The following is a 19,547-nucleotide window of genomic DNA, read 5'->3' as shown; positions in this document are numbered from 1 at the left end:
TTAAACGCAGCTGACTTAATTTGATAATAAGTAATTAGAAGTCGGAAGTCTTAAGTCAAGTTTAATTAAGGACAGGGCATTACATACTCTATATTTTGCTCAATTATTTTATTATAATGTAAGAATAACTCCAAAACCAAGCATAATATTGATGCTACAACTTTTTTTTATGGATAATATTATTCAATTTTGTGTAAAGATTAAGTAAGTATTTTAATTATTTAATTAATAATATTATTCAATTTTATGTGAAATTGAGTTTCTCTAATTAATTTTATTATTTTGCTTTAATAATTTATATTAATTAAATTAATATATGGTTGATTTGATTTATTAACGCAACTCATATGATAATGAATTAGTTCATATTTCTTATATTTTATTTTTATGTACAAATAACTTGATTATATATTTAAAAGTAAAGAATGGTATTGAAATAAAAATCTATAATTAGATTTAGAAAATTATTTAAGATAAATTTGATTCGGTAAAAATTCAATTGAAAAGGACTTGTTTGAATTTATATTAATTTTAATGAAAAATTTACAAAAGGTTTAATTAGAATTTCTATTGTTGAATTGAGGCTTCTGTGATCCATGTGAAGATTAAGAGAATTCTTTGGCTTAAATCACATGATAGTATATTTGTCGACGCATTTCGAAGCAACAAGTGTGGAAGGGCTAGACCATGGCTGTATGTTAAATAGGGCGAGAAAATCATCCAACAACTAGGTTTAACTAAAAAATGGCTATATTAAGTCAGTTTTAGATAAAGAGCTAGATTTGACATTCAAATTATTTAATTATATAATATTATTATGCTAAAATATTATTATAATACTTATCATATGTAATTTATGTGAAAAGATAATAATAGAATCAGAGAAAATGCTCGAAATAATATATCTAGGGACAATAATTGAAAGGATTTAATAATAACTAATAATAATTAATATACTATTATTCTAATGAATTTACTGTGTTAACCTTATTGTTAATGAATTGTGTAACTAATTAAACTAAATTTAAGGATATTGTTAATATGTTCTTATAATAGATCATTCAGATTAGTATTACTATCACAATTATTATTATATTAATATTATTACTATTGGTATTAAAAGTAAAATTCAATATGATAATGGTATCTCCCTATCAGTGGATAGGGTATCAATTACTTAGTAATCTAATAGGAACCCAGTTACTTGGTTTAGGGAATTAGTAATAGTAAGGAATTTATTATAGTTTTATAATAATAGAATTAAATTAAGGGATGGGTAACTAATTAACATAGATTTACTAATGAGAAAGGAATTGCGAAGCGCGGAAATATCCAGTTGCAGAGGAGACATGGAAATGATCCAGGAATCCGTCTTTTCTTGGCCAGAAGGCCCCCTTCCCCGCCAACGAAGATCTTTTGTTTGTTTGAACAGCCTGCGGTGCAGTGGCCACGGAGCAGCCTGGTGGTCTCAGGTCTTCTCCACTGGGTACGCCGAGGCTCATGGCCCGAAGGCTCTCGCGGGTTCGAAGGAGTTAATGGAGATTGCCGAATCTGAAATTAGCGGGAAGCCAAAGATGGCTCCATCAGCGTGGGGAAAGGAGGTAGGAGGAGCAGGTGGCTCCACGGGAAAGCCCAACTCGTGCAGCAGTGCAGGGTTGGATATGTGGAAATGTTTAGAATCGGATGTCGGTGCCCCCAATGCAGCGGCCAATAGGGTCCAAAGGGAGAGAATTTGGAGAGTGGGGAAATTTAGAAGCGTGAAGTTCTAGAACCAGCAAAATAAGATATTTCATTTTAGATCCAAGAAGTGTGCGGGGCAAGTGTTTGACGAAAAGCCCAACCGAGATTTGGTCCCAAAAAGGGCCCTGTTCTCAATCTCAGCTCAGATTGAATGTGCTGGAAGGGTCTTAGGAATCCGGCATGATTCACAAGTTTCAGCAGGAGATGGGCCTGAGCATGGTCTTGCAGATGTAAAAGCCATGAGTTTCAGGGGTGTTGCATCCCTAAGCAAGAAGAATATAGAGAGGAGTTATGCTTGCTCTTTTGAACATGAATTAACAGAACCAGCACAGTTTGCGCCCTCAGATGGCTATGCATGCACCAGTTTTGTCTGGAATCAGGATCATAGCAGCAAGCAGAAAACAGATGACTCAGCACCTTTTCAGATTCTGATTGTGCTCCTCTCCGGCAAAACTTTGTTGCAGTGGGTGAGACCTTCAGATCTAGTGCAGGACCTTAAGCAGATAATGGAAGATAAGGAGGGGATTCCCTTAGCCTCTCAGCGTCTCCTTTTCGAAGGCAAACAATTGGAGGACTCATGTCCCCTTTCCTGTTATAACATTCAGAGAAATGCTTCCATCACATTTTCCCTTCGATTGAGAGGGGGAGCTGTTGGACAGTCCTCCTCTGCTGCAGCATTTTCTTATAAGGATGCCGTCCATGCTCAGAAGCCCAAGGAAAAAGTTTCACCAGCTCAAGCTCCTAAACCATTCTTAGTAGACAAGCTGGAGGAATCCCCATCCATTGAAATAAGTCATCCTACGTTGGAAAGGAATCACCAGGTGTTTGCAGAGTTAGGCATCATTTGCAGGTTCAATGGTCTTTGGCCTCGCACAGCAGATCTGTATCAATGGATTCACTCAAATTGGACCAACAATTGCAAGGTTATTCTCTGTTCAAAAGGCTTCTTCATTACCTTGTTTGTTGACAGTGAGGACTACCAAAGAGTCCTAACTGAAGGCCCATGGTTTTGGAATTCTGCGGGTTTGTTCCTCACTCCATGGTTCCAAGAGTTCGATCCATCCACAGCAGTCATCACCAAACTTCCAATCTGGGTCAGACTTCCTAACCTTCCAGCGCATTTATGGCACTTTGCTGTTTTTGAAGGAATCGGTAATTCCTTAGGACGTTTCCTCAACACAGACGCCTCAAGAGGGCAAAAAGGAATTTACACCTACGCCAGAATCTGCGCAGAAATAGACATAAGCAAAGGACTACCTGATCAAATCATTCTAAAAATAGGAGACTTCCACTGGACTCAATCCCTGGATTTCGAGAATACAGCCTTTCGATGCCGAAATTGTCATCTCACAGGGCACCTTCAAAGTTCGTGTCCTTCAATGCCTACCCAAAAAAAGAAGGCCAATTCTAAGCCAAAATCCAAAAGCTGGAAACCTCATGATCCTCCCCCAATGGATGTCTTTTCCAGCTCAGATGAAGAGGACGAGGAGGAAGATGAGGAAGTCAGGGACGAAATGCCAGCACAGGTTTCAACCTCGGTTTGTCATGAGGAAGCCACAGTCCCTCCTATATCTCAGAAACGAACTCATGAGTCTTCTCCTTCGGATTCAGACAAGGAGCTTTCGCCCTCAGCCCAACGCAGTCTACAGATCATGCCAGACCAATAGAGTCCAAGTGGTTGGGTCAAAGTAGGTAAAAAGAAAGGGAACAAAGGTCGACCAAATGATTCCACCCTTGTTGTGTAAATCCTTTGGTTTTGACCATGTTTCCTTCTTCTTCTGGTTTCTGTTAGTTCAGCTCTGCTCTTGCCTTTTCTTCTCTTGGGAGCCGAGGTGGATATTTTATCCTTTCCGGCTGCCCTTTCAGTCTTTTGGTTCTATGCCGCCCTGCGTGGTGGGCCGTCTATTCTTTTTAGTCTCCTGAAGCTTGGCCTGCTGTTTAGCGGCCCGTTATCTGCAGTTGCAGAAGTTTTGTACCATATTTTCCTTTTAATACAAATGCTTACTTACAAAAAAAAAAACATAGATTTACTAGAACATAAATTAGCTATTTAAATATCTTATACTATATAATTTAACCCTGAAGGAATGAGAAGGATTAAAATAAACCAAGGAAGAAGGCTTAAAGAAAGAAGGTTAAAGGAAAACAAGGGGAAAAAATCTAGAACAAGCTACTAAAAGAGAGAGGGGGACGAAACAACTAGGAGGTGAGGGAGCCGTTTTTTATTCAAACCTAGCCATTGAATGATCTACTCACCCTATTTAATATATAGCCATGGTCTGGCTCTTCAACTTGTCCTGACCATGAACCAGACTTGTTGGTTCGAAACGCGTCAACAAATATACTATCATGTGATTTAAGCCTAAGAATTCTCTTAATCTAGAATTGCTATTATTATGTAAAAACTCAATAATTATAAAGGTGAATGTTTCATAGATTTTGGTCTATTCTATGACTAAACAATTTTTGGTGTTGGTCTTCCAAATCTCTTTTTGTCGTGTTCTTCCTTGCAATTTTTGGTACTTAATCCAGTAGTTGATACTACCATTCTCTTGATATAAACTATTCAATAATTTACTAATAAAAATTGCAAAGAACTAATTAACAAAAGAATCATTCTTTTTTTGTTCATTAAGAATTAATTAACAAAAGAACCATTCATTGTTTGTTCATTGATTTTTTATTTATTTCCATTCATTTGAAAGGAAAAATAACCCTCAAAAATAAGTGATACAAGCTGATGAGGTTATAATTGTCCTAAGCCAAGTGGAGCTAGCATGGACACTATGATGTTTTTTGCAATCTAGATTTCTCCTATTGATGAGTAGTTTCATCCCACTTAAAAAATCCATTTGTGCTTCATGCATTTAAACTTTCTTGTTGTTACAGTGAGTATTTGAATATCATGCCACCAAATTTTAGTGTGAATATATTTCATCAAAATGATGATCAAATGGTGTGTGTGGAATAGACTAAAACCCTTCTTCATAGACTCCTCTTATCTCATAATCTCCTCCCGTCCTAATACAAAACCACTCACTAATCCTTGTGTGTAATTGATTCTCACTTTGTAGTCCATTACCTAGATAAACTTGTGGTCGGTAAATTGTGATGAATATTCCCTTACATCTCTTTTTTGTAATCAACTCCTAAGATAATTTGATCCCTCATTTCCTTGTATACCTATGTAATAATGGTAACTATAAAATCATTAAAACATGCCTCAATTAAATTAAAATATAATCACGTAAACCTAGATAAATCTTATATACACAAATTTGAGCATATGTTAAACTGTCCATTTTTATTATTATTATAATGTTTATGAAGTTCTCACACAATGATTACTTTTCACATTACTTGAGCTCTTACCAAATTTGTTTCTCTTTTTATACAAATAGTAATATGTAAATTTGAGTCATTTATATTTTTATAGTCTTTTTTGGTGTGGTTTGATTTGCACCCAAAAAAACACACACATATATTCTAAGCCCCATATATATTTTCAATATTTTAATAATTATAACTTATTATTTATTACTATACACTAATTTATATAATCACATTGAAAAAATATAATTAGAGACTTGAAAGCTTATTATGTCCTTGAAAACTATTGTAAGTTGACAAATCTTCAGGTATTGAGTAAAAAAATTTTTCTCTTCAAGACTCTCGTCATCCCTGTTATATTATATGGATGTGAGCTTTGGGGCTGTAATATATCTAGAGAATCGTGGAGGAAGATTGGGTTGATACAAAAACAATTTATATCCTACAACCTCAAATTTAAAGGAAATACTCCCAACCCTATCCTCTTGATTGAAGCTAGCCTTTCCCCCATTGAACGCATGACTATGATTAGGTATCTCATGTATAAGAATAATCTATACAATATGGAAGCCAATAGATTCGCCATAACTGCTTCTAACTCTAACCAAAGCTCCCACCTTCAACTCAAGTGAGGTTGGCATAAGGATGCCCAGTCTTGGCTAGACCATTTGGGGCAAAGGAGGTGATCATCTTGGAGAATAAGGATAATATTAAAAATATTATTACTTCCAAATTTAAGGATAAGTTGTGGGATGATAAGGAGTTAGAAGTGAAAAGAAAGTGAAGGTATTATAAGGAGGTGATCAACCCTAATCTTGATAACCAAAAGTATCTTTGTATCTCTACTAGTGCTAAGAAGAAAATGAACATTGTTAAGATAAGAACTAATTCTCATGAGCTCCAAAGTGAAACCAGAGATTGGTCCAAAACATCTTGAGAAGAAAGAGTTTGTCACATTTGTGATACTAAAAAGGTTGAAGATGAAAAACACGTTCTCTTGGATTACCCAACTCTTACTCACATCTCTTTTTATTTTCAAAATCTTTACCACATTACCAACCTTTACGTGTTAACTCAACAAAACTGTAGTGATATAAAAATATTTTTCTACCTTCCTATCCTAGTAATAAAATATTAAAAAATACACTACACGAAGGGAACTTAAATACGTAAGTCTATATTCCCACGTGCTGTTCCGTTTGGTACTTCTCGCCGGTTTTGGGGGGAATATACGTATCCCTATCACGGCATTTAATTTTATAAAGAGATGCCGTCTAGTGCTTTCCCGGACTTTTGGCGAATGTGAGTTTGTGGCGTTTAGTACGGAAAATAGGTAGCGTTTTTCAATGCGTTTACTATTAATATATGAGTAATTTTGTTTATTATTATTATTAATGTGATTCTTATATATTTATAGTTTATATATTTTATGTATTTTTAATTTTAATTTTTTTTGCAATGGTATCATTAAAGTGTTTTCAATTTCTGAGAATGGAAAGAAAGAATAAATTAATTGTTTTTAAATTAGTTTATGTAGTAAAAATTACAAAATTGTGTTGTTGAATTTTGAAAACAATTGTCTTTTAAAAAATGCTTAATATGTAAGGTTGTTATTTAGTACTCGTTTTTTATGTATAAAGTAAAAAGTAATTGAAAATAGAAGTTGTTGATTATATAAGTCATAATTTCAGAGATTTCTAATCTCATTAATATTTTTTCATAAAAATTGGCAGGAGCTATCACATGATATTTTTTGTGCAAAGTTATGATTAATATTTTTTTAGATGTTTTTTTTGTATTTTTTAATATAATTTTTATATTTTATATTCAATTTAAAACTACATAAAAAAATAGTCATCAACCAATTAAAAAAAATAAATGTGTATTTTAAAAAATTAAAAAATATTTTTTAATTTTCAAAATATTCACTTTAATATTTATTTTTTTCAAAACTTTAATAAACTTTAAAATTTATTTAAAATTTTCAAAATTAATTACAAGTTAAGGTTATTTTTTACCAAAATAAAAAATCATATATATTGTGATTTAGGTATAAAAATAAAATATAAAAGATTTAGAGTATTATTTTATAATTTTATATTTTATTTCATTAAGATATATTTTTATTGTAGTTATATGTGTTAGTTTAACTAGTCTATATTCATTTTAACTTTAGATCTTCAATGAAGGCAAGAGTGAAAGGAAAAAAACATGGATGAGACAAAACAACAAATGGATGCAAAAATGGAATATCTACCTCAAGGCATGTCCCTCAAATAGCAAGTAGTTAAAGCATTTTGTTATGGAGAGGTTTCATAAGCGTATATGGGGGAAAGGGTTGGGCAGAAAGAAGGAATACTGTGTCCCTACTTGTGATCTTCAACAAAAATAGTACATTGGAGCTAGCATTTCGTGGAGAGAAAAGATTCTTATTCCTCAATTAAGAACTAACTCGCATCAACTTCGTTGTGAAATAGGACAGTGGAAAGGACCTAAAGGATCTTGGTAAGAACGGGTGTGTAACTTTTGCACTTATGGGGTAGTGGAACCAAAAAAACATTTCATTTTGGAATGTGATGCTTTCAAAGACATCAAGGACATTTATGGCAATATGTTAGCATCGCTCCCTTGTCATTGTATTTTCAGCTAGGGGACTATTATAAGGCTGGGCCAGCTCATCATCAATTTGAATAAGAAAAGAACTGAATTGCAAAAGACAAAAAATTGGAAGGTTGGGCAATGGGGATCTCATAGGTTAGCACTTTGCAATTCCTCCAGGTTGAGGAGAGGAACCCAAAGGTAACCACAAACCAATCTTTAGGGCTAGAAGCTAGTCGTTCCAAACTCAGAGAGGGCTCTCTCTTGTGAAATCTTCTAAATCTTAGGCTAGGTCTATAGGTCAAGTAAGAATAATTTTAATAGTTTGATGGCAAGGGAGAGGGACAATCCATTGGATATGGAGTCAAATTAAGCTAAATATTTTCAGTGCTATGATGGGGAAATGAAGAATCCTTAAATAGCTGCAAGGTAGGCAATACTTTATGGTGTCTTTGTCAAATTTCGTTGTAGAGAGGCAAGTAGAGGTATAATGAAATTGATAATATCTAAATCATCTAGCTAAGGATGAATTTTAGATATTATGGTGGAGGAAAAAACACTAAAATGTTTATTTACTCATAACAAAGCACTTGAAAGTGAATTTTGAAATAAATTTGTTTAACTAAACACTAAAAACATAACATTTAATCACGAACATAACAGAAGATAAAAAAAAAAAATGGGAGATAAACACCACTATAAATGATTGATGCAGGAATCCTTAAACAAGTAGACTTTGACCTTCATCATTCATTGATTTTTTTTTAAATAGAACTGCACAATGCACAATGCCTTCTCTCTATAACACGCCTTCTCGCCCCTTTCTCACTCAAAACTACATCATATATACATCAAAATATTATTTCCTCCCTTTAGGGACCAGATTCCCCAAAAAGACAGTTTATTGGTTGTAGCAGCAAATACAAAACCACCTTCTACAAATTAGCAAATCGTTTGACTAGAGGAATCTTTAACAAAATATATTCAATGCCTTCATAAGGATGAGGCTCAAATCTCCAAGAAAATTAAGGACACTTTTCATAACCATATAAACTGAATTCAAGAGGTCTGGAGTAGGATTGAAAGGTTAAATTGTTGCTTGTCTAGAAATGAAACAAATATGTTGCGTTACTTCCTCCTTTAGAAGAAGTGCAACAAAAATGCAGTGAAGTCACCATTCTCATACTTCTGATCATCTCCTAGATTTTTGAATGTGTTAGACATGTGGAATGCAACCCTTAATATATCAAACACCTATTAGAAGACATATGTTCAAACTAGAAGCCTCCATTCTTGAAAATTATCACCTACAAAAAAAAAAAAAAAAAAAAAAAAAAAAGAACGCAGTGATTGAGCATAGTGAAACTTCACTTGTATGGGTTTGACTAGGGGTTCAAGTCTCTGACAGAGCTAGATGGTTGGCGGATGATGTTGACAATCTCAAATATCTTCTTTGAACTTCCATACATAAGAAGGAGAGCCCAAACTCTGGTCTTCTACCAAATCTCAATGCCTTTGACAGTAGCGCAACAAATTTGTTGTGTTACTATGTAACTTATCTTCTTTTCAAAAGGTTCCAAGTAATAACAGGATATGACTGATATAAACTAGTGCACTTGGATAAAAATTATCTTGATTACCTGTCAAAAATCAAACCTTAGTTGCCTGAGCTAACAGGTCCAACATTACTCTTCTTTTCTTATGCATTTCCTGCAATGCCCCCTTAGCCTATTAAAAGTTTGTTGTCCCTCATCCAAATCCATATTTTTATTCTCTTTCTTTGAATTTTCTTTCACCGCACAAAAAATTAAATATATCTAGTCCTAAATTGACACTAAAGAATCGATCTCACACTCTTCACAAAAACTAAGTGCTTGATCTCTATGAGATCATAGCAACACTTTTACAAATTGACCAAAATGATGAAAATACTAAACCTGACTTTGATTACTATATCATAGGACTCTAACATTGGCTCCAATGGGGATGGCATCCTCCCTCTGAGGTACCAAAGAACAATGTAGATTAGTAGCCCGATCCAGTATGTTGCTACCACTTGTAACTTGCAAACTTACCTATGACCAAACCCACTGAAAATAAAAAGTGTGCTCTACTGCAAACTGATGTTCAAAATTGATGAAGTGCCATACTGAATTCCAAACTAAGAACTATTGATAATTATTATTATTATTTCAATTCAAAAACTGAAACCAAACTACTAAAACAATGTTGCAAACCCAAACTTAAAGGATGTTTTCCCAACAAGCTTATTGCACACCATACTCTCTTATAATATACTGAGGATAGCTGCAAAATTATGTGAATAACTCCTTCCAATGTAGCCAATCAAGCCAATATTTACTTGGTTTCTTTATGCTTTCATTTTGCTCAAACAAAAAAGAAAAATCTAAGACGTGACCAAACAACATGAAATCTGAACCCAAATTCAAAATTTCTCCTTTTTGAGAGGCCAAATCCATTGACTAATTCCAAGAATACTACACATTTCTCATTCTATGATTTTGGCAACAAAAATGCAATAGAATCCCAAAAATCATGAATATGTCCTTCTTGCTGATGAATGCAAGGAAAAATGGAAGCTCCATCCATAATTTCTAATTGTCCATGTTCTATGTAGTTAGATTTAAGATCATTCTCAAATGAAATATCAACAATTTGTTTGATAGAATTATTCTCATCATACAAAAAAAAGGACTTTGAATATTTTTGAAAATGTTTAGATGCAACAACTATCTCATCTATAACAAGAATGTCAAAAATTGATCCTTTATATGGCACAAAAAGCATGTCATCTTGATTTTCAAGAGTTTATGAATTTATAATTTCAAAAGGTGTGTGACTATTTTTCAACAATTCTAGTTCATAATTTTCACGTATGGGCCTGTTGTCTTCCAAAAACTTTATGTTACACATTGATTCACTTATACATGCAACTTTAGAGATTTGATTTTGGCAAATTTCTTCTTGAAGCAAAGATTCGAAAAATAGATGGTATGAAGAACAATTTGATTGAGTGTCTTGATCTCTATCTTGATCACATAAATGCTAACAAACTTGTTGCATCTCTTCTTCAATATCAGGAGAAGGAACATGAATGTATACATTAAGATGCTGATCAGTTTTAGTTAAGGGAGAAATTATACTCTGTTGAAAATCATCATGAGTGTGACAATTGACCTCTAATTTCTGTTCATGATGCTGAAAAGGGTTATCATTTAAAGCCTCTAGTATATCTTTGTCCATGAACTCTTTGTCATCATAAACACTTTCTAGATGTTTAATAAAACTTTCAAAATGATGACAACAATCTTGAACCAACAACAAGGATGGATAGGATCCCTTAAAATGTTCAAAGAATATTGTGTGAAAATTCTATAAGGAATATATACTAGTAGTTGGTAATCCTTCATACCAATATCATGCATCTTCTTCTAAAGTTTCCATAAACATCTTCATCAAATAGTCCTCATGAAATTAAACCTTAAATCTACATACATATGTGAAAGTTAACCAAATGAAGAGTGGCGTCATCTGCTTTATCATCTCTGAATCTTGGAAAATAAGTTTTCCAATATACATGAGGCATGTGATTTAGAAAACTTGGAATATGCATACAATTTAAAGGAACATACCTTGCAGATTTAGAACTCATATTGAGCCAGTAGAGTCATGAGTGGAATGTTGATGTTGAATTCTGGATCTCGTTGACAATAGAGTTTCACAGTGAATAATGCACAACCTTCTTGTGTTTAATCACTGTTCACTATCAATAATCAGATCTGAAACTTGATGGTTATTTCCCGAGGAAAATGGGACCTTTCACTCCACAACAAAAATGACACTATGTTAGCACTTCATAATCCCTCCAAGTTGAGGAGAGGAACCCAAAAGTAACCACAAACCAATCTTTAGGGGTGGAAGCTAGCCCTTCTAAACCCAGAGAGGACTCTCCCTTATGAAACCTTATGGATCTTAGGCTAGGTCTATAGGTCAAGATAGAATAATTTTAATAGTTTGATGGTAGGGAAGAGGGAAAATCCATTGGGAATGGAGTCAAATTAAGCTAAATATTTTCAGTGCTATGATGGAAAAATGAAGAATCCTTAGACAGGGCCAATGTAAGCAATCCTTTATGGTGTCTTTCGATAATTTCACTGTAGAGAGGTGAGTAGAGGTATAATGAAATTGATAATATTTAAAGCATATAGCTTAGGATGAATTAGATATTATGGTGGAGGAAAAAAAAAGCTAAAATGTTGAGTTACTCATAATAGAGCACTTGAAAGTGAATTTTGAAATAAATTTGTTTAACTAAATGCTAAAGACATAAAATTTAAGCACGACCATAAAAAAAGATAAAAAACAAAAACGAGAGATAAAAAGCATCATAAATGATTGACACAGGAATCCGTGAACAAGTAGACTTCGGCCTTCATCATTCATTGATTTTTTTTTAATTAGAACTGCACAATGCACACTGTATTCTCTCTATCACACTCCAAATCACCCCTTTCTCAATCAAAATTATATCATATATACATCAAAATATTAGCTCCTCCCTTTGGGAACAAAATTCCCCAAAAAGACTTAGTTTACTGCTTATAGCAGCGAATATAGAACCACCTTCTACAAATTAGGAAATCGTTTGACTAAAGGAATCATTAACAAAATACACTAAATGCCTTCATAAGGATGAGGCTCAAATCTCCAAGACAAATAAGGACACTTGTCATAACCATATAAATTGACTTCAAGAGGTATGGAGTTAGATTGAAAGGTTAAACTGTTGACTATGTAGAAACACAATAAATTTGTTAAGTTACTTCCTCCTTTAGAAAAAGCGCAGCAAAAAGGTGGCAAATTCACCATTCTCATACTTTTGATCATCTCTTGGATTTTTGAATGTGTCATACAGGTGGAAGACAACCCCTAAAACATCATACACTTGTTAGAAGACATATGCTCAAACTACAAACCTCCATTCTTGAAAATCATCACCTACAGAAAAAAACGCAGCGACTGAGAGCAACGAAACTTCACTTGCATGGGTTTGACCAGGTGTTGAAGTCTTTGACCAGGAAATATGGTTGATGGATTATATTGACAATATCAAGTATCTTCTTTGAACCTACATACATAAGAAGGAGTGCCCAAACTCTGATCTTCTACCAAATCTCAATGCCGTTGACATTAGCACAACAAATTTGTTGCGTTATTGTGTAACTTATCTTCTTTGCAAAAGGTTCCAAAAAATCAGAGGATATCACTTATATAAACAAGTGGACTTGGACAAAAATGGAAGAAAGAAAAATTATCTTGATTACCTTTCAAAAATTAAACTTTATCTACCTAAGCTAATAGGCCTAGCATTCCTCTTCTTTTCTTCTGCATTTCCTACAATGCCGCCTTAGCCTATTGAAAGTTTGTTGTCCCTCATCCAACTTTGTATTTTTCTTCTCTTTCTTTGAATTTTCTTTCACCACTCAAAAAATTTAATATATCTTGTCATAAATTGACACTAAAGACTCCATCTCACACTCTTCACAAAAAATAAGGACTTGATCTCTATGAGACCATAGCAACACTTTTACAAATTGACCAAAATGATGAAAAGACTAAACCTAACTTTGATTACTATAACCTAGGACTCTATCACCATAAAATATTTTAGTCTCGTAGACATTAATATATCATTCATTTATTCATTCTACCAAATGTCGAGAGGCACCAAATCTCTTTTCACTCTAAAGGAGGTTTGCGTCACAAGAGATTTGATCCTTCTCGATGTTTGTTAGATAGTAGTTAAGATGGATATAGGTTGCTTTGATTATTCATTATAATTATAAGTATTAATTTATGTTTTTTATTTGATTTGATTTATTTTTATTGTTATATAATTTGATCGAGTCAAAATGTTAAATATTACAAGACATTACAACATCTCTACCATACTGGGCTCAAGAATACCTCTCAATGCAATAATTTTTATTTATTTTTTACTTTATAGTTTATACATTGATAGGGAAGTAATTCTTAGATAAGTATTTTTTTTGTTACACTTTAAGATATTTAATTCATCTTGATATCAAATAAATTTAAATTTAAAATGAAATTACATTGATATATTATTTAAAATAGTAATTTTAAAAATTTCATCTAAAACACCCAAAGGAGATGGATTTAATTGTGAAAAGAGGGGATTTTTTCACCATTGAACAAAAATTTAAATGATTACATCTAGAGGAATTATGTTAATGATATTATAGTTTTAACAACTTAGCTAAAATAGAATTAAGAAGAATTTGCACAACCACATTAAGAAAGTGGTATAAATACATTGATCGACATTGTTTTCCACCTTTCATATGCCAACACCATTAGTTTTAAAAGATGGAAAAGAAAATGACATTAATCAACATATTTCAACCACTTAATTAATTTGGTTGTGCTAGTTAACGATTGACATACATGGGGAGGATTAGCAGACTATGGTTGACTATGATTAAATATGGTAAAATTATGGTTGAGAAAAGTGGATTATGGTTAACAAATAGTTGACTATGGGTGTCCATGGTTGTTCAAGTTAAATTAAAGTTGTTTATGATAGGTTATAAAATGAAAATGGTTGATCATTGTTCACAATGTTGCCTATGGTTAATTGTGATTGTCCATGGTTGACCATGTTGACCATGGTTGTCCATATTGATGAGGTTGACCATGGTTTGACCACTTTCCCATGGTTCGACCAGGTTCACTATGGTTAAATATGGTCAGGTTATGGTTGTAATTATTTAATTATAGTTGACCATGATTAATTATGGTTGATTGTGGTTGATCTTAGTTATCCATTATTGACCATGCTTGATAATGTTCGACCATACAAACCATGGTTGAACTTAGCTTCACTATGTTTGACCTTCATTTATCATTAGAGACTATGTTAGTCCATGTTGACCATGGTTTAGCATGGCTCATTATGTTGACTATGGTTGAGCATCGTTCATTATGTTGTCTATCATGGATTATAGTTGACTATGCTTCACCATGTTGAACATGGATGAAAATAGTTGACCATGTTTTGACCATGGTTGTCCATGGTTAAGTATACTTAGCCATGATGACCATGGCAAACTATGGTTGGCAATGTTGACCATGGTTGGACCATTTTTCCCGTGGTTCACTTTGGTTGACTATGGTTAAATATGGTCGAGTTATGGTTATAATTATTTAAGTATAATTGATTATGATTAATTATGGTTGCCCATTGTTCACCATTCTTAACAATGTTTAACCATGCATACCATGGTTGACCTTGGGTTGACCATCGTTGACCTTGGGTTGACCATGTTTGACCTTGGTTGATCATAGGTGACCATGGCAATTCATGTTGACTATGATTCTACATAGATGAAAATGTTTGACCATGTTCAAACATGGTTGATCATGATGTCCATGGTTTTCTATGGTTTCTTGTGTTGACCATGGTTGAACTTGTTTGACCATGGTTAAACAAGGTTTCCCATGGTTGAACTTGTTAACCATGTTTAAGCATATTTGACCATGGTTGAGCTTGTTGGACCACATTTGACTATGGTCAACATATGGTTGACTATGGATGATCGTGATCCTTAAAATACTGTGGATGTTACACTAGACAACTCATCACAACAAATCTGATAAAATTATACTTAAAAATCCAAAATCTACACTATGAAGGTTTATTTCTCTTTATATTTATGGATTTATAAAATTTGTTTATTGCGTCTACGTGAAAATTATAGTGATGCAAAAAATAGAGAACAATGAAATAAAAACTTGCAAACAAAATTTAACACAAGATATATCCTGGGAAAAGCTTTGGGGAGAGAACCCATCTAGAAGGTGAGGTCACTTTGCTCTCTTTCTCTTAATTGAAAATCATTGCAAGTACAAAATAGGGCCTATGGCCTATGGGCTAATACAATGCACAAATCCTATATGTGTGCTCTCTCCCTATCCCTCTCAGTTACTTTGTTCATCTGTGGAGCAAATGCACTAAAATAGAATGGTGCCCCTTGTCTCCTAGCGGTTTGATTATAATACAACCTGATAGCCTACAAATGGTTAGTTTTTACTCCTTCAACTCATTTCTAGAGTTACAGTATGGACTCTTCTAAAGTATTATTTGTCATGGTTATGTGGCTAACCCCTTTTCCATGAGTAGTGGGGGCTAATGTGGCATACTATTGAATTATGATGGTCAAAACAGGAAGGTCAACTCCAAGTGGCATAATTTGTGTATGAACTCTAGTTGAGGAAATTCTTGTGCCATCAGAAAGGTCTTTGTGTGCAAAACAAGGAAAAAATGTTCAAAACTAATGCAGAAAATTTTTACCCCCAAAAAACATCATTTGATGCCTCAAAACTATCCCGAAAGGTTTCAGACCCTAATCTGCCAAACTAGCTCTTGCCAACAAAAGTGATCATGTGAGCTTATTCATCCATTTTTTCCACTCTAAAAGCATCGAGATGGATGAAAAAAATATAATAATCCTATTTGGATCACACCTCACCATTTTGTGAGAATTTTGGTACCAAACGATTCTAATGAATGAGGTGAGGAATTTTTTCCTCCACCTTCTCTTGGGTGTACCATTTAGCCTTGCCTAGAAGTTTTCCTTTCAACCCAATCTGCCAAAGGTCACACTTCCCTTATCTTGTATTTCTAGACCTATTTTACCAATTTGTATCCTCTATCAACTATGCTTGAGAATCTAGTATCAAATCCTCTATAGAAGGTAGGGCATATTCCTCTTCCTAATCCAACATGGAAGGCTCAAAGAATTTCTTATTCTGTACATTCACAACTGAGTAAATGCAAGTGTATGGTGGTAAACTAATCCTATAGGCCTTATATCCCACCTAGTATATCAAAGGGAACATACCACAAAGCCTTTATTTTCTTACCAATACAATGTAGCCTCTCCATGTTCAATTGTAGCCATACTTTGTCTCCCACCTTAAACAACTTCTCTATTCTATGTTGACCATGCCTCGACTTGTATTTTTCCTGTGAATTTTGTAACTTATCCTATACTATATATGTATCTCTTATCCACATTTTTTTTCCCTTAGGGACCCTATAATATCCTCCCTCACTCCTCCTTGCTGCCCATATGCCATATCCAAAGGTGAAGGTGGAAAATATCTAAAATAGGTTTGAAATGGGGACTTACCAATAGAAGTGTGTATTGATTTGTTATAAGAGCATTGTATATATACCATATTTTCATCCCAGGTCTTCAGATTCTTCTAATCGTAACCCCTCAAAAGCTACACCAAAGCCATGTTGACCACTTAAGTCTATATTTGTGGATAAAATGTTGTAGACCTGTTCAACTTCTTGTCCACCTTGTCCCACAATGTAGTCCAAAATGCACTAAGAAATATTGTGTCCGTTTCTGATAGATTATCTTCAGTATCCTAAAGTGCACCCAAACTTGTGCAAAGAACAAGTTCATTTATTCCTTCCCACTGATGGTCCTTTTATATGGCATCAAAGAAGGCACCTTATTGAACCTACCATCTACCAGGAACAGATAGTCATGTCCCTTCCTGGTTGTTGGTAAACCTCTCAAAAAGTCCATGGAAATTATTTTCCAAGGATGATTAGGTATAGGTAAGGGATGATATAGACCTTGTTTCCTATTACTAGGCTTGTTGGTACAACAAAGCATGCATCCTCTTATGAACCTAGCTACCCGTTCTTAAATATTTGGCAAATACACATACCTCTACAAGCTGGCCACTATCTTCCCTACAATCAAAGTGCCCTACAACCTTGCAGGTGTGATCCTCTCTAATCAGCTGCAAAATGAACACATAATACGTCCATTTTGTAGAGTAAATATTGGGCATGGGATCCCTCGCAATAAGTTCTAGGGCTTAAAGCCCGAGTTTTGGTCAATTGTAGTGTAAGACTCCACGAAGTGCGGGCGCGGAGTGTGAAAGTTAAGGATAAGTCATAGGGTTGTCCACCCTAATAATTGTAATTTAATGTAAAAATGTGTCAGCCTACCCATGGTCTACGGACCATGGGATTGTATAACTAGAGCGAGGCTCTAAGTGTAAAGATAGTTTTGGAGAAAAGCAAGTAATAGATAAATGCGAAGGCATGGTTAGAGCATAGGGGAAAAGTTGAAGTGTATTGGGTCATAGTAGTAGGAAGAGGCTCTGCAGCTAAGTGTGTAGAGGCCTAGTAGAGTCTGCAGCTGAGTGCGCAAACCCCTACAGCTGAGTGCGCAAGGGTGGAGTTGGGTCTGTAAGTGGGATTGTACATGAAAAGAAATACTACTAACGATAAGTTTGATTCGGAATAGTGTGCATCTATGTTTCTATTTATCTTTATGCATTTATACTGTTTATGATTATGTGCATTTACCTAAATGTTGAATGAAGTAATAATAATATTGGGCCCTCACAAGTTAAGTTAAGAACTAATAGAACAACACAATAAGAATAAAGATAAGGGTAGTACTTTCTTCGTGCCCTTACAAAGGTGCGCGGAGGTAGTGGCACAGGTCGCGAAGGATAGACAGCTGCGCGGAGTAGTGCAAGCATGCAGGTTCAAACCTCGAACATCCAGAAACTTCATCAAGACATCCCTAGGGTGTGGAAACCTGGTTCTAGTACCCTCCCGTACTACTTCGGGTGAGACCTCAGTCTGTGCTCCGCGGACTATTGCCGAAAGGGCCAGTAGTACTGGGATTTTCTTGGCTAAATCACTTCTGAATGTGGATCAATCCCCATTAAGCCAACAAATGGTTCTGTTGCTGGGACTGGGATCTGCATAAGGCATGTTGGCTCTCGTGCCACTGGAACCAAACAAAGAAATAAATTGAAGAGTGGTTGGATAAGAAAATTCACAAGTTCGCGACACAGGGAAACAGAACCGCACAAGTATCTGAGGAAAGGTGGCTGGAGCGCTATGTGTATATAGAAATCCACGAGATTTTCTTTGCATCCTTTCCGTCTAAGCTGTATGAGTGGATCGCGAGGTTAGCCGACAGCCAGGGAAGGTGTAGGCTCGACCAACTAATAGTGTGGACTCTGGAGCTAGTGCATAGACTAGAAGCCTCAAAGGATAAGATAGCGCGAGCTGTGGACCACTGGCTTGACCGAATAATAGGAGGATTTATTACTGAGTTCGCGGTGGACATGACCATCAGTTACAGTTAGACAGAGTGGCATTTTCTCAAGGGAATCAAGGTAAGTATATTAAATCTTTGAACACCTAGATTAAGATGTTGTTATGTGAAAAGCGGGTTATGCAAATAAATTAATGTTTGGGACTACGCGGAGCGGAAAGATCTACAGAAGCAAAAGTAGTGAAGAATTAGAAAACAGTCCCTTAATTTCACCCTCGCGGGAGAGCGAGGACAAGATCGCGAAAGTTTCTCTGAGAAGCGCAGTCAATTTGATAAGGCAGTGGACTCCACAGTTACCTCCACCCACCTCGCCACCCACTTCACCTCCCTCACCTCCATCTCCGCCCACTCCACCTCCACCACCTCCATAGTTCGGTATGGTGAGCGCGATCAAACTACCAATATTCAGAGGAGTAGGGAATGAGGATCCAGACTAATTCTGGTTCGTGGTAAGAGCAATATGGGAAGCACAAGGTGTCACAGATGGCAATATTAAGAAGGCTACATTGGTGAGTGCATTGTAGGATCGCGCATTAACGTGGTACATCAATCACTCTAACAACCACCCAAACATAGGGATAGCAGAGATCTAGAATGCGTTGAATAGAGAATTTAGTAGGCCAAAATCAGAGACATAGTCAATCATCAGGTTTAAAGAGATCACGATGCTGC

This window comes from Pinus tabuliformis, chromosome 8 (assembly GCF_031772625.1).
Source record: "Pinus tabuliformis cultivar Carrire ecotype Pingquan chromosome 8, CPIR1, whole genome shotgun sequence".
NCBI lineage: Eukaryota > Viridiplantae > Streptophyta > Pinopsida > Pinales > Pinaceae > Pinus > Pinus tabuliformis.
This window is presented reverse-complemented; position numbering follows the sequence as displayed.